Raw genomic sequence first — 14,622 nt, 5'->3', positions numbered from 1 at the left:
GGCTTCAGAAGAATGTTGTCACAGCTCTGCTCCCTTCAGCTGCGGACCCCGCCCCACCTTGAGGTTACTTTTCTTATTACGAATGGGTGTAAACCTTCTGAAATGCTTTCCTACATTTTTTTAGGTGATTATGAACTGTTCTTCATTGTTTTACTGCGGTAATTACATAGCTTGATTTTAAAACATGAAACAATCTTGGGTCCTTGGAATGATCCAAACCGTCCACTATGTGCCCGTTTGTATCATTAGATTTGGGTGGGCACAGAGTAATTTGGAGTTTTTACATCTGTTCCTTGACCATGTGAGTTAATCCACAGTCCAACTCTGCATCTAAGGCAGATGGCCATGTGGGAATGAGGGGGCCGGAGCCTGTATCGCCAACGCAGACAGACCCTGAATTGCTCCGTGGAAATGCTGAGTGTCACGCCCATGGGCAGAGCCAAGAGGAGCCCTCACTGTACTAACAATAGAAGTTTTCACTTAAAAATCTTTGCTAATTTCATGCTTTTCACAACATGTACTTAACAGACCAGAGGGCTTATTGAAGCCTTTATGGAGTGGATTTGATCCTTAATCAATTTTGTGGTTTTGTCTCTCTGGTTTTATTTCAACAGATCCCACATTCCACATTAAATATTGTTTTCACTTTAGTCTTAGAAGAGGATGCCTCGCCTTTTAGATCAATGGAGAGTGGGTGAGGTCCCTTCACGTGCAGGGCAAGGAGCCAAGGTGAGGGGCCCTGCTCTTGGTACGTCCCCTGGGGCATAGGACAGCACCCCAAAGCACCGGGGACAAAAGGCATCGCATGGGGATTGGTTATTAGTGACACACACCCAGCTCTTGAAGTTCTCTGAACTGAGGACGGGCACAGCAGATGTGCAGGTGACAGTCGACACAGCAGGTAAGTGGGTGAGGGTGGGCACCGTAGGTGATGGGGGGGCCCAGCAGGTAAAGGTGAGCACAGTAGATGATGGTGGGCCCAGCAGGTGAGCAGTGAGGGTGAGCCCAGCAGGTGAGGGCGGGCCCTGGGTTGTCCCGTGATCTCCAGAGTCATTAACCTTTGTCTTAATGGGGGCGGTTTGTTTTCATGAAGGAGCCAAGTTACTGAGTAGTCAGAAGTCACAGGAAGGGATGTTTGGTGCCACTCCACCCCGCCCCCAAGCCTGCATTCATGGACTTCTGGGCCCTGACTTAAGTTCCAAGGGTTATCTTCACCCCGTGGGAGTCCACTCTGGTCTTCTACCTGTATTTCCTCTGCCCCTGTCTTCCCAGGGAGGAGGGGGAGCAGAGCACTCCCTGCAGGGGCAGGAGGCCACAGAGTGACACAGAACAGAGGGCTGGTGCCCAGCTGTCTTGTGCTCATTGGTAGAAGGCTCCATGCTCCAAACGCCAGGTTCACAGGGAGTAGGGACGCCCAGGCCCCCACCTCCGGTGTCGCTCACCAGGGAGCTGGCTGGCGCGGTCACTGGCACTGGCCCGGCGGGAGGCCAGAGTCACCTGGAGACCCATCCCTGCCTGTTTGTTGACTGCTGGGTTATCAAGACAGCCAGCTGTTACTGACCTGGGTCTTTGAGGAAATCACCTGGGGACTGGGGATCGGCTGGGAGGGTGTGATTCTGGGCCTGTTGTGATAAGAGCTGTTCTGGAGCCCCTGGGGGCAGTGGGTGGAACACAGACTGGCCTGTCTGGTGCACAGACCCCCAGGGGATGCCTGGGGAAGGCAAGGCCTATGGCTGGAAGCCCAGGGTCCAGCACGCAGAGCCCTCCCCATCGTGTGGCACAGTTGGAAACAGCGGACAGGCATTGGGTTAAAGGTCTGAGGTCGTTTTGTCAGGGAACAGTAGCAGGTGCAGTGGACACTTTGAGAGTTACAGTGGTTATGAAAGTAACACATTTTTGTCACATAGTTGGAAGAGATGATACATGCACACAGATGGTAGATCTATTCTGACTGCCCTGGGTGGGGGGGGCTGGCACTCTCTGCTTCAGATACGTGTGCATCCCCTCCATCCAGCTCACAGCACGCAACTCTGCAGAGGAGACACGTTCCAATGTACCTGTGTTTCTACTGTTGGGCAGTTATGTCATTCTGGATGTTACTGTAATGTTGCTGCAATAAACATCTTTGTTTAAATACCCATTACCCATCTTTGAACTTCTGGGACAGCGTTTTCTAGAAGGGGCTTATTAGATTGAAGCCTATGAGAACTACTTTCTGGAAAGATCTTGAAGCAAGAGCATCCATTTCCCTAGCCTTGTTTGAAGCACCAGGTATTGTTTTAATCTTTGCCAATTTAATAAGTAGGAATTGGTATCTTATGGTATCTGTTTGTCTGTCTGGTTCTTGCCTGTATTAACATTTTTCATCTATTTCTTTAGCTGTTTGAGGTTTTCATTACCAATTGCAATGCCCCTTTCTCCAGGATGGGGGTGTATGAACAGTTCTCTGGCTCCTCATGTGTTTGGGCCTCAATCCCCTCTTCCCTGTGGGGTCAGATTCTGGGATGGGCCTCTCCTGACCTCTCAGCCCCTGGAGCTGCCAACCCTCTGTGGCTGGTGACCCTGCTCTGGTTCATTTCACTGGGCCAGCCTCTGGGGGAGACACCATCCCTCTGCGAGAAAGCACCCAGAGGCTGGAAGGGTGGGATTCCCAGCTTGCAGATATAGAAGTCCCAAGGGCACCCTGGCTGGAGGTCACTTTGATCAAACCAAGCCCAGAGGGAGGAGAATCTGGCTCTGAGGACCGCAGGAGATATGGAGCTGGAGGCCCAGCCAGATGGTGAGGAGTCCGAAGGATCTCTGCAGGGCTGCATGCCATGGAGGACAGTGTGGAAGAAGCTGTGAGAACTGTTCAAGGGACCCAGGGAGAGGAGAGACCAGTTAGGGACCCAGGGCCCAGAGAGGGTGGGAGATCAGTTAGGGACCCAGGGCCCAGGGAGGAGGGAGATCAGATAGGGACTCAGGGCCCAGGGAAGGGGGAGATTGGTTAGACCATTGGTTAACCCCAAGCAGCACGTACACTCAGGACCGGGATAGAGTGGACCTGGAGGCAGCAGGCAGCAGAGATGGGACTAGGAGCAAGTAGACACCAGGGCTGCATGAGCCTCCTGCTCCCTTGTCTGCCCCGTGAGGCTGCTGGAACCTGTGGCTGGACTCACAGAGACTAGACAGAGCCTGTGACAGCAGTGTCTGCCTGGGATGCCTTCCGTGGGGAGGACCGGGGAAGCCACAGAGGGCTGAGCCCGAATCAAGGAGGAACTTTACAGCAGCTCTGGCCGTTCATGCTTTACATCAGCTCCTGGAACTTCAAATGAGGCTCAGAGAGGACATTCAGTCTCCAATGTGTGGGATGACATTAGAAGACATGGGTATGGAGGATGGTGGCCCCCAGCCCTGCACTCACTGCTTCCCTCACCCAGACCCTCAGCAGGAGGGCAGCAGGATTCACCCCTTCTGCACACTGGAGGAAACTGAGTCCCAGGGATGTGGAGTCACCCAGGCTGGAGGCTGAGTGGGAACCAACCCCTGGCTTCCTTCTTCCTGCTGCCACCAGGCCCTGCTGAAGGCTCCCCACCCCCCCTGCCAGCCTCAGCAAGGACTTCTACCCGCCTCTCCCACGAGCCTCACCACCTGATACCTGAGGGGCTCCAAGGCCCACTGAGGGCTGGGGGAGGCAAGGGGTGCCATTTGGTGAAAGAGTCCAGACCTCAGATCAGGAGCTCTAAGCCCCTCACTGCAGCCCAGAGAAAGGTAGTGGACTATGGCACAGGGGTCCAGGGGTCCTCGACATGTGTGTGGGGGTCCTCACATCTCCCCACCTGACCCCAGAGCCTGCGGAGGCAGCAGCAGTCCCCACCCACAGCCAGAGCCTACACCAGCAGCTCCTTCCACTCAGGGCATTCTCAGAAACTGGTCAAATTGTTTTCAAGGGGACACATGCGATTAACCATCAACCTGAGAAAATGACTTCTCAGTGGACTCTCGGCCAGTACTTTTCCAACACACCCTGGACCCTGGTCTCCACCCAGTGTCCCAGGGAAGAATCTCAAGGTGTGGAGGCAGTACCGGGGGGTGTGGGACAGTCCAGGAATCCCACCTTTGCTCCTGCGGTCCTTTGGAGGACCCCACACCGCACCCCACATGGTACCCTTGCTCCTCCGGGTTCAGACGACCCCTTCCTCAAGCCTCCTGCCCCCTCCCCAGAGCAGTCTCCGTGCCTTTGTGCCTTGCACCTTTCTCACTCCCAAAGGCCAGCCCCTTCCCTCACTCCATCTGCTCGGTGATGCCCTAAATCCCTCCTCAGGCCCTGAGGACTGAGCTTGGGGACCCAGCCTGGGGCTGCCCCCCAACCCCTCCCCACTGGGGACCCTTAGGAACACACAGGTGACACAGAACAGGTCCGGGGGGGCTGCCCAGACAGAGCACCCACATTTGTGCATCAGTGCTGGTGAGCTTACCTCGGAGGCTTCAGGGGGCACGAGAGTAGAATTTGGTTGTTGCAGGGCAGCTGCACCTGAGCAGGGTCGGTCACTAAAGTGACATTTGGCTCGAGGTTCCTCATGGACCTTTGATGGGCCAAGTGGACCAGTGGTGCAGCAGTGCCTTGACACTGACTGGCTTTTAGGGATACAGTCGGGAACGTGTGCACTGTGAGAATGAAATTCATGGTTTGTCATAGCGATCGTTTTGTATCTCTCCAGTGAATGTAGCTTGCTGTGAGCACGGGGCCACACGGCAGATCACACTGGGAGCTAGAAGGCAGTGTCCTTGGACTGTCCCCATGTGGACCCGGTGTCCTTGCAGACTCTGCCACGGTTCCCACGGCACTCACTCTCCCCTGCCTCACTTTGATGAAGGGGCCATAACCATAACTATACCCAGCATGAGGGGCTTGTGTCTACACTGACACGCCCATGGATAGACCTCATAATGCCTGCAGCTCCACAGCACAAGCCCTGGGCAGTCGTCCCCATCAGGTGCTGACCAAGCACCTCCTGAGCACCAACCCCATCCATGCAGGTGCCCTGTGTTCCTGGTAGGACAGCAAATACCAACTGCGAGCCCCATCTGAGCTTGTGCAAGTGGGCAGGGGTGGAGAGGGGCTGGTGAGGAGCCCCAGGGCCCTCACATTCAAGGATGACCAAGGGGGTTGGGTTTGGAGAGCGGGCCAGAGAAATGGGCAAGAGTCAGGCCAGCAGGGTGGGAGTGTGTCACCCCGAGAGTGACAGCTGCTCTGAGGTAGGAGGCTGGGTGATGAAACCCCTCAAAGTTGCTGGCTGTAAGGGGTATGCATGGAGAGGGCAGGGGGAGGCCTAGTCCAGTGAGGGAACACAGGGGACAGGCTCCACTTGGGGGGCTGATGGGACCTGAGATTGACCAAGGAGTAGACTGAGACCCTCCAGCCCCTGAAGACATGGCCACCTCCAAGCACAGATGCAGCAGGTGTGCCCTGTGGGTCCCCCGCGGCTGCTAGAGAGCGCAGAGCAGGAGGCAGTCGGCCAGGGGTGGGTGATGGGGCTGCTGGAAGCCAGGGTGATCTTGAAAAGGAAAGATGGAGAAGCAGCTCTGAGCAGATGTCATCTCTGTACGTAAAATAGCGCCTTCCCCAAGAACTCATGGAAACAGAAGTGACTTCTTTCATGGATTGCTCTGACAGAGGGGAAGCCAGGCTACAGGCAAGAGTTGGGTCCTCTGCCCACCTGCCGCTCAGGTTGTCCCAGGCTGGCGGGGAGGGAGGGCTGCAGGGGGTGGGAGAGGGGCTTCAGGGGGGCACAGGGTTGGGGAGGGACCATGGGGGGAGGGGGACCTGAGGATCTAGAGCCCTAGCCCTAAGTGTCCCAGCAGGTGGTCAGGAGCTGCCCACAGGCAGGCAGGTCAGGGCACATGGATGCCGTCGGTTGTTGAATGGTTGAAGTGGAGGAAGGGGAAGGAAATGGAGCAGGAGCTCATGGAGCTCCTGGGGACCCTTGAGAAGCCGGAGGGTCAGAGAGACTCCTGGGGGGCACATGAGGTCAGCCCGGCGGGATTCAGGAAGTTTGGAGGAAGGAGACAGGAAGGGTGACCACCTCCCCTGCCTTTTTGACAGGTTGCATCTAAGATTGGTGCTTAGGAGAAGGTTCTAGAGCATGAGCACAGGCGAGGGCATCTGGAGAAGGTCAGAGATGGAGGTGAGCCCGCCCAGGCTGGCAGGCCCTGAGGCAGATGGTCAGAGTCCAGCTGGGGACAGGCCAGGGACACTGCTGCACAGAGCAGGCCAGGCTGACGTGCAGCCCCGGACTCCCGTCAGGACATGGGGGCTGGGGGTCCGACCGGACACTGGGAGCGGGGGCTCGGCTTAGGGCGTGGCGGGCCTCGGGTGTGGTCCCGGATGGCAGCTAAGGTTCAGAGGGTAAGGTCGCTGGCTGCGAGGCTCGGACGGAGGGCGGGCCAGGCGATGCCTGAGTCAGCTGTCCAGTCAGGCAGAGAGCCTGGCCAGAGTCTTCAGAGGAGCAACCCGACTCAGGCCTTGGGGTCAGAGGTCAGAGGAAGGAGGTCAGGTAGCATGGGCCATGGTTTGGGAAAGGCAGGGTCGGTGCTGGCAGGGAGACCTTCCACCCTCAAGTCAGGGGGTTGAGAGAGAAACAGCACTGGGGACACACCTTCTCACTTTCTCTTCCTCTGCGGGGCTCCCCGAGGCACGCGCCCCAGCTCTCTCCAGGTCAGGCCCCCCTCCGTGTCTGCAGGGACCAGCACGAGGCTCTGGGCTGGCCCAGCGTCAGGGCAAGGAGCAGAGCCGTCCCTATGCCTCCACCGTCTGGGGACAGGTGTGGCCGTGCTGCCACCCTGCCCCACTGCCCTGGCTGGCGTCGGCCCCCGGAGTTTGACCCTGCTGGTTGACCCCGGCCGCAGGGCAAGGCCTGACCCCACCGCGGACCCTCAGTCACTTCAGCCCAAACATCAAGCAACAGAACAGCTTTTTGGGATCTTAGGTGTTGCAGTCCGGGACCTACCAGTTCTGTGGAGCTGGAAAGAGCACTCGGAGGGCAGCAGGAAGCCTCTCCAAAGGCAAGAGCCGCAAGCTTATGTAAGTTGTTTTGAAAGAATCATGGTTAGCGCAGGCAAAAATCGTTACCGTTGGTCTCTGCGGCCCGGTCACCATGCTGGGCGCTGGCTGGGAGCGCCGGGAGCTGCAGGGCAGGGGACGGCTGGCAGTGGCACGGTCCAACGGTTCACCTGCCATCCAGGTGTGGGCTCCACCCCGGCCCCGGCTCCACCCGGGAGGTGTGTTCACACCAGCACAGCGCTCCACGCCTGTTCAGGAGAGCTGCACGCCTGGTGCACCCAGGTCCTGGGAGGGCGTGTTGAGATGCCAGAGCCTGCAAACAGAATCAGGGACATGCTGCAGTGGCCTGCCCATCAGTGAAGGGCACGAGTCTCCCACGTGGGTGGCAGGTGGCTCCCTCAGCATCCGAGCTGCCGGGGGAAGTGGGGACCTGGGATGCTAGTGACCCACGGCCCAGCTTCTGTGCACCCCACGGAGGAAGCAGTCCCACCTTACTACCTACAGATCCTGGCAACGTGGGGGGACATGATGAGTGGGGAGAGGGCCTTGTGGAGGGCCAGGGGGTCCTGAGGAAGGGGAGGGGGTCCTGAGGGAAGGGAAGAGGTCTGGAGGAGCGGAGCTGCCAGACATCCTAATGAGGCCTTGTCAGACCTTGCAGTCCAGCCCAGGTGTGACCCCCGCAGGCCCAGGTGGAGTGGCCCAAGGCCCAGGCCGCCTGAATTCCCGACCCTGAATTAGGAGGAATGACACCTCAGTACTGTTCTCGCTGAATTTGGGTGGATAGTTTGGCAGACAGTGACACGTGGTGGGAAGGTCGGGAGGTGGTCCTGAGGAGCGATCGGCCGAACCAGGAGGCGCCCGGTGGGTGGGCAGCCGCTGTGGCCTCAGCGAGCAGGCTGGAGGGTCCTGGCCTCCTAGAGACCCGCGGGGCGGCCAAGGTCAGTAGGGAACATGCATGCCTGCGCCCCACGGGCGATAGTCTTAACCCAAGTCTGCAGAGAAAGTCAGGGGGCTGCCAGGAAGGGGGTCCCTGTTCCGCTGGGGGTGGACGCCCAACCTGACACCTTGGAGCCCGTGTCGGCTCATGTGGCTGACAGCGTCAGCCGTGGCAGCTCCACTCGGGGGACGTACTTGCGGAGGTGCCCAGAGAGCTGCCTTGGGTGCCAGGCAGTGTCCCCGGTGACAGGAAGTCACGGAGCTTTGGAGACACGAGGGGCCTCCACGGCATGAGGGGGTGGGCTTCCCCGGGAGACCCTACAGGGGCAGAAACCCCCATCACAGCTCAGCCACACCCAGCACAAGAGGTGTGTGACCCGGGGGACCAGGTCCCGGTGCAGTGGGCCCTCTGCCTGGTGGAGTCTCCAGGGTGGCGGTAGGGATGGGGGTCGCATCCGTCTCCCATCAGGAAACCCATGTGGCGGCCCCGCATCTCCTTGTGCCACCTCCCCACAGAGGTGCACTGTGGGCGCTGGGGGTCTCTCCCGCTCCCTGCGAGGCCGAGGTTTGGGGCCTGGACCTCCCTCCGGCCTGCTACCCTTCCCAGCTGCTTATGTGCTTATTTCAGATGTGCTGTCGCATCTGTGTAGCAGGAGGCAGCATGAGACCCCGCCGGGAGACTGGCTCAGGAGCCCCACTTCAGACCTGGGGGTACCCAAGGATGGTCTTCCACATCTGAATGTCCTCTTGAGACAAACTGGGTGGCCAGGGGGAAGGCTTGGCAACTGAGAGAGCCCCCCACCCAGGCTCCCTGTGCACCTGCCCCGAAGGTGGCAGGTAATGGAGAAGCCAGCACTGCAGCACCCCCTTCCCAGGATGGCGGAGCCCACTGCCAGAGGCCTCCTGTCCCTCTGAGCTGGGGACCTGAGCCGGTCAGCCCCCTACACACGTTCTCTTGGGCTCGGGGCTCCCCATGAAGCCCTCCTGGGCCCCCCCTCCCCTGCCCTCTGCATTTTACATGCACTGACCTCCTCTGAGCTGGGAACTGTCTCATCTGTGAAGTGAGGACACTGAGTGAGTTAAAGACCTTGTCCCAAATCGTGATTAGTCGTGTCCGCCCTGCCAGTCTGCCCACTGCTGGAGGGCGGCCCATTGTGCCCCCATCCATGTTCCTCACAAGCACAGAGTCAGCACCTGGCCAGTGAGCCTGGCGGTAGAAGCGTCGATAGATGGACGAGCCGGTAGACGAATGAACACGGGCCTGCCAGCGCACCATGGATGCAAGCTCCTCACCACATTGAAAGAGCCGTTGGACCTAGTTCTGGGTCCAGCCCCGCCCGCAGCGCTGTCCTCGCAGCCACTGAGCCAGAGTCTGCATCAGGGACTGGGGCAGCAACGAGGGAAGGGCGCCTGGGGCAGGGGGTAGGGAAGCAGGCGGTCCCCGCCCCGCTTCAGCCCGGCAGGCCCCCTGAGCTCTCTGGACGGAGCCTCACAAGAAGGGGTGCCCTCCCAGCACACGGAGCTGAGATGGTGCTCAATAAGTGCACAGACCCCGGCAAACACCAGGAGCCCCTGCAGAAGGCCTGCTCCAGAGCCTAGGGAGGTGTTCTAGGGGCCCCCAGGATGACCAGGGCAGAGGGGGAGGGACGGCGGCATGTGGGGGAAGTTTTCCAGAAACCACAGTGTCCCTTTGAGCAGAACCTCCTCAAATGAAGAACCAATTTTCCATCTTCTCCAGAAGTTAGCTGTGGCCACAAGGAGTGTAAGGACAGTAGGTATGCAACCCCCTAGGAGAGTTCCTAGAGGGACGGGAGGCCCTTTTTGTCCTCCGCCTCCTTTCTGCTGGCTGGAAGGCATGTGGGTTGACTGGAGCCTCAGCAGCCACCTTGGGACATAAGGACAAAGCCCCTGCGGCTGACGGAGGAGCAGTGAGTAAGCAAGACACGAGGAGCCCTGCACCGCCCTGGACCCCTCCCTCGGGCTTCTCCAATGTGAGAGAAATAAGCTCAGGCGAGTCTAAGGCCGTGGGTGGGGGCAGAGCAGGGCTAGCAGCCCCCGGAACCCGGCTATCATCCAGGAGCCTCCGCTGGCGGCAATGTCTGCATGAACCAGCAGAGGGCGCACACGCTCAGAGAAAACCAGGTTGCACAGCCACCCTCCCTGCAGGTGTCCGCATGCAAGCCTCAGAGCACTGCCCCACCATTCCCCCAAGACTCAAGTTTCCGGATGGGCTGATGAAAGCCCTGCAGGTCCCCCACCGCCGGGAAGTCACGGTGTTATAAAGGCAACCGGTCCTCGTGCCCATGGGCGCTTTCACAGAGCGTGGAGGTGAGGCGTGGCGTGGCTGGGGAAGAGCACTGCTTCCAGGGTCGTCATGCCTGACCTGCTGCAAACCTCACGCCTCGAGCATGCGGTCGCAGGTCAGGAGCAACGTGCCGTCGGGGACCATTGTGCCATGTGCGGGGTGAGCCCTGGGACAGACCCCTGTCCAGTCGGGGGGACACCACTGACTCAGTGTCCCCAGCTCCACGTTCTCTGAGGGAAGATAGACCTGGACGATATAAGGCCCGGTCTCCTTTGGGTTTCTATGTGTTTGTTTTTAGCAAATCAGTAGCACTCACTCTCCTTCCTTTTTTTTTTTTTTTTTTTTTTTTTTAAGATGTTATTTATTCATTCATGAGAGACATAGAGAGAGAGAGACACAGAGACATAGGCAGAGGGAGAAGCAGGCTCCATGCAGGGAGCCCGACATGGGACTCGATCCCGGGTGTCCAGGATCACATCCCAGGTCAAAGGCAGGTGCCAAACCACTGAGCCACCCAGGGATCCCCATTCACTCTCCTTCCAATCCAAAGATTCCAATCCAAAGATTGTCATGAAATGATGTTTGCCTCTGTCTCTGTGTCTCTGTTTCTGTCTCTCTGTCTCTGTCTCTGTCTCTGTCTCTGTGTCTGTGTCTATCTCTGTCTCTGTATCTGTGTTTCTGTCTTTGTCTCTTTGTCTCTCTGTCTCTCTCTCTTTCTGTTTCTGGCTCTGTCTCTCACACCTGGCTTCAAGAGGGGAGTAGGGGTGCTCTGGGGTCAGAGCAGTGGTCCAGCGGAGGGACGGGTCAGGCATAGGTCCTGGGGGAGACCGGGAGGTGCCCCAGGGGATGCCCCAACCTGACGGCCTGAGGCGGGGTGGGGGTGGGCTCCGGGATATTCCAGCAGGATGGGTTGCGGGGGGTGAAGGTGCTGCCCGCCCAGGCCTCTTCAACAGGGGTGGTGGGTGTGGGGTCAGTGTGGGGACAGGGAAGGGCTCACCTGCCGACTGGTGTGCTCACACAGACAGACCCTGCCCCCAAGCCTCAACGCCACACACTTAATTGCTCTTTGCACACCTCTGCTGGCTCTGGACTGGGGTTGTGCTCCCTGGTGAGGGTGGGGGGACAGGGTGGGGAGGGCAGGATGGGGGTGGCGGGTTGGGGGGTGAGGGAAGGGCAAGGGGTGGTCAGGCTCTCCACCACTGCCCAGGTGCCCCTGAGACGCAGTGCAGCTGTGCCAGGTGTGATGTACACGGCCACACGGGGTCCTTGGGCAGGTGTTGGTGGCCCTGGACTCCTTCATACCACCCCCCCAGGTCCCTCCCTACCCACAGAGCTCTCTGGAGTTCCCCAGGGATGGGCGGCCAGCACCTGGGGAGGCTGGTGGGGAGCCCCTCATCCTGGGTCATGTGGGGTGACATCAGACTGCCTGCATTCTGGAAAGGGAGGCTTTCTTTGCCCATGTGGGGGCTCTGAGGGCAGCGCCCCCTTCCCTCTGCCCCACCCCTGCCCGTGCTGGGGCTGCAGCAGGGTCTGGAGACAAAAAAGAGGCCGGTGGGGATGAGGGGAGATGTCCAGATGCGAGTCACTCCTGGGCTCCTGGTAGCCAACCTTCCCCCTTCCCCCTCCTGCATCAGCCACTGTTCGAGGGCCAGAGGACGGACTCAGCTGTGGTCAACAGCCAAACGCCACCTTCTTCACACAGGTGGCATCAGGTGATATTCCTATGACCTCTACTTCCTCCTTCCAAGTCTGCTCCTGTGCCTGTCGGCTCATCTCCAGAACCAGTCAGCCTTGCTCTGAGTCCCCTGGGTGTGGGTCACCCTGGCCTCCCCAGACCCTGGATGGGCCCTCTGGGACACAGTGCCCACGGACTGTCGGGCACAAAAGTGCTGGGCTTCCCATTATGTCTGACCCCCATGTTCTACCTTCTGTTCCCAGGTATCACAGCCCTTCTGAGTGATCCTTGAATTCTGGAACATTCTATCTTAAGGAAGGTGAGCTGAGCTCCTGAGGGCATCCAAGGCCTCCCGTGAGGTCTGAGAACGTAGAAAGGTGCCAGTTCCCTTGGGACGGGACAATGGCAGGGCATCCCGTGGTGGCAGATGTAACAAACGTGCAGGTGGTGAGGCCCAGGGACCTACCCAGCCTGGGTCAGCCGGAGAAGGATCCAGCTCACCCCCAGGGCTGGAGGGGCAAGGTTCAGGCCAACTGGTACCTGCTCAGCCTGGAAGCCAGGGGACCAGGGCTGAGGCCTTGAAGGGGGGACATAGAGCAGAGCTGACGAGGAACGCAGGCTGGAAGCAGGGCCATCCAGGGCAAGGGTGTGCGGGGGTTCGGATGAGAGCAAAGTCGGAGACTGGGAGCACGGGGGGTGGGGGGCAGGGTATGAGGAGGGCAAAGGGCAGCTGTGCCCAGCCCGAGCTCCCAGTCGGCAGCCCTGCCAGGCTTAGCCAGGTGCCAGCAGGGTCATGGGGACGGCCTGAAGGGGCCTCAGCAATGATGATGGGCTGACAGGTCCCTGATGTAGGGACCCCATACACACAAAGCCCCCCTGAGGCCAGGACCCATCAAGGGAGTCCTCCCCAGACCCCTCCCCGCCCCCTGAGCCCCTGTCTCTCCAGTCCCCCCCCCCACTGCCAATGCGCTCTCACTGCGTGTTTCCTGGTGCCCATCCTGTGCCCGTGGCCTCCCCCACGCTGGAGCAGACCCACCTGAGGACCTGGTTGAGCCCGAATTGTGTCCTTAAAGACCCGTGCAATCAGTCCTGTTCTCAAGCACTGGGGGTAGGACCTCAGCATGTGAATTTGGGAGAATGGGGGTCAGTGGTAACACCCGTGGGATAGGTTCTCATTGCCAGACCATTTGCTCCTCTGACATTTTCCACTCGGGACCTGTAACCAGTCCCACGGGGGCCTAAACACACAGGAGCAGTGCCCCCCACCTGGGGTGAGGGCTGTGAACACACCCCTGCACCTGCTGTTCCTGAGACCCACTCAGCACAGCTGGAAGGACGCCCGGGGCTCTGACCCACCCTGGGGCACGACGCTTTTCTTGGGCACAAAAAAACTCGCAAGGCCTGGGATCCGGCTGGTTTCTACCACGTGAGACCCCAGAGTGTCCAGAGCGTGACTGTTCCCACGGCTGTAGCACCAGTATGGGACTCTTCACTGGGCGAACCTGGACCAGTGTCCTTCTGGGGGGGCCTGGCCCAGCTCTCGGAGCCTGAGTTCTCATGGGCCGCCAGGAGCTGCCCGCCCTGGCCTGGGGACCCCTGCCCTGGGGACCGCGGGAGCCGCATTCTCCCCGCCAGGCTGCCCCCGCCCACCCCCGGAGGCTCTGGCTTCACGGAGGCCTCTGACACCTGCTGCTCCACCTGCCTGTGCGTGGATATGGCCCGGGCAAGCTCATGGGGGCCGCCAGCTGCCCCTCCTCACCGAGCCTCTCAGCCCAGTTCTCCAGTAAGAAATGAAGACACGTCTGCCTGTTACCCACTTATAATGCACCTTTTGTCGGTATCCTGCGGGCTCAGAGGATTCCCAGCACCGGCTCTCCTGCCAAGTGGCGCTGAAGAGTTACCTGCCTGGGCCCCTGGGTCACTAAGACCCTCCCCAGGGGCCAGGCAGGGTCGTGGTCCCGCCGTGTGTGAGCATCCACTGCCGCTGCTCCATGTGTGCCTGCCGGGGACCAGGGGCAGCCAGGGGCACTGGGAGAGGGTCAGGTGGCTTTTACGTCCCTCCCTGCTCCGGAACAGATGCGAGGTGACAAACAGATGTGCACGGCTTGGATTTAACAGGGAAGAAGGGGAGATGAAGTCAACTGTTCTGACCGCAAGTGCCGTCTTGGCTCTGTATCCCCATCTCAAAATGTGAGCTGCTTCTTTCAAGTTCAAAATCTCCACAAACACGAAGCCTTGTTAGCAGAATATCCTCTATTTGCTCAGCGCGTCACAGGCACTTTAACTACGGTGAGTTCACGCCGCGAGCAGCCTCAGAGAAGGGGCCTGTGTGTCCGGCCGGGCCTTTCAGACCCGCACTGCACCCCTGCGTCCCACTCACCAGCTCCGTGGGGGCCACCGTGCTGGCTGCACCCAGGGCAACCCCACCCAGTGCTACCGGGATGTCCAGGAAACCGGGCACCTCTTGCCCCGGGGCCGAGTCGGGACCTGAATCGGGCACTTCAGTTCCACCACACGCATGGCTGGATCCAACCAAGGCTGCACGCTGTCGCCCCACTGACGTATCCCCTCACCCCCACTCTGGCCCAACTGTCACAAAGCCTTGGGGTCCCCACACACAGAATGGGATGCTGGTGACCAGCCCCCCAGAAAAAAACAACCCAA

General features: G+C 59.5%; 1 long non-coding RNA gene across 3 annotated transcripts; it reads right to left on the bottom strand.

Annotated features, from left to right (window-relative positions):
* Positions 1-105: 105 nt before the first annotated feature.
* On the bottom strand, positions 106-7,339 carry LOC121477244. 3 transcript variants are annotated; one of them, XR_005984163.1, is made up of 2 exons: positions 6,990-7,339; positions 106-5,537 (listed from the first exon to the last, which is right to left on the bottom strand). It is a non-coding gene; the product is annotated as an uncharacterized LOC121477244 (long non-coding RNA). The 3 variants fall into 3 exon arrangements; XR_005984162.1 differs by having other exon boundaries at positions 106-4,647; XR_005984164.1 differs by lacking the exon at positions 6,990-7,339 and having other exon boundaries at positions 106-4,647; positions 5,422-6,969.
* Positions 7,340-14,622: the final 7,283 nt, after the last annotated feature.

Source organism: Vulpes lagopus, chromosome 17 (assembly GCF_018345385.1).
Source record: "Vulpes lagopus strain Blue_001 chromosome 17, ASM1834538v1, whole genome shotgun sequence".
NCBI lineage: Eukaryota > Metazoa > Chordata > Mammalia > Carnivora > Canidae > Vulpes > Vulpes lagopus.
The sequence above is the reverse complement of the archived record's forward strand: the minus strand, read 5'-3'. Positions and strand labels throughout refer to the sequence as shown.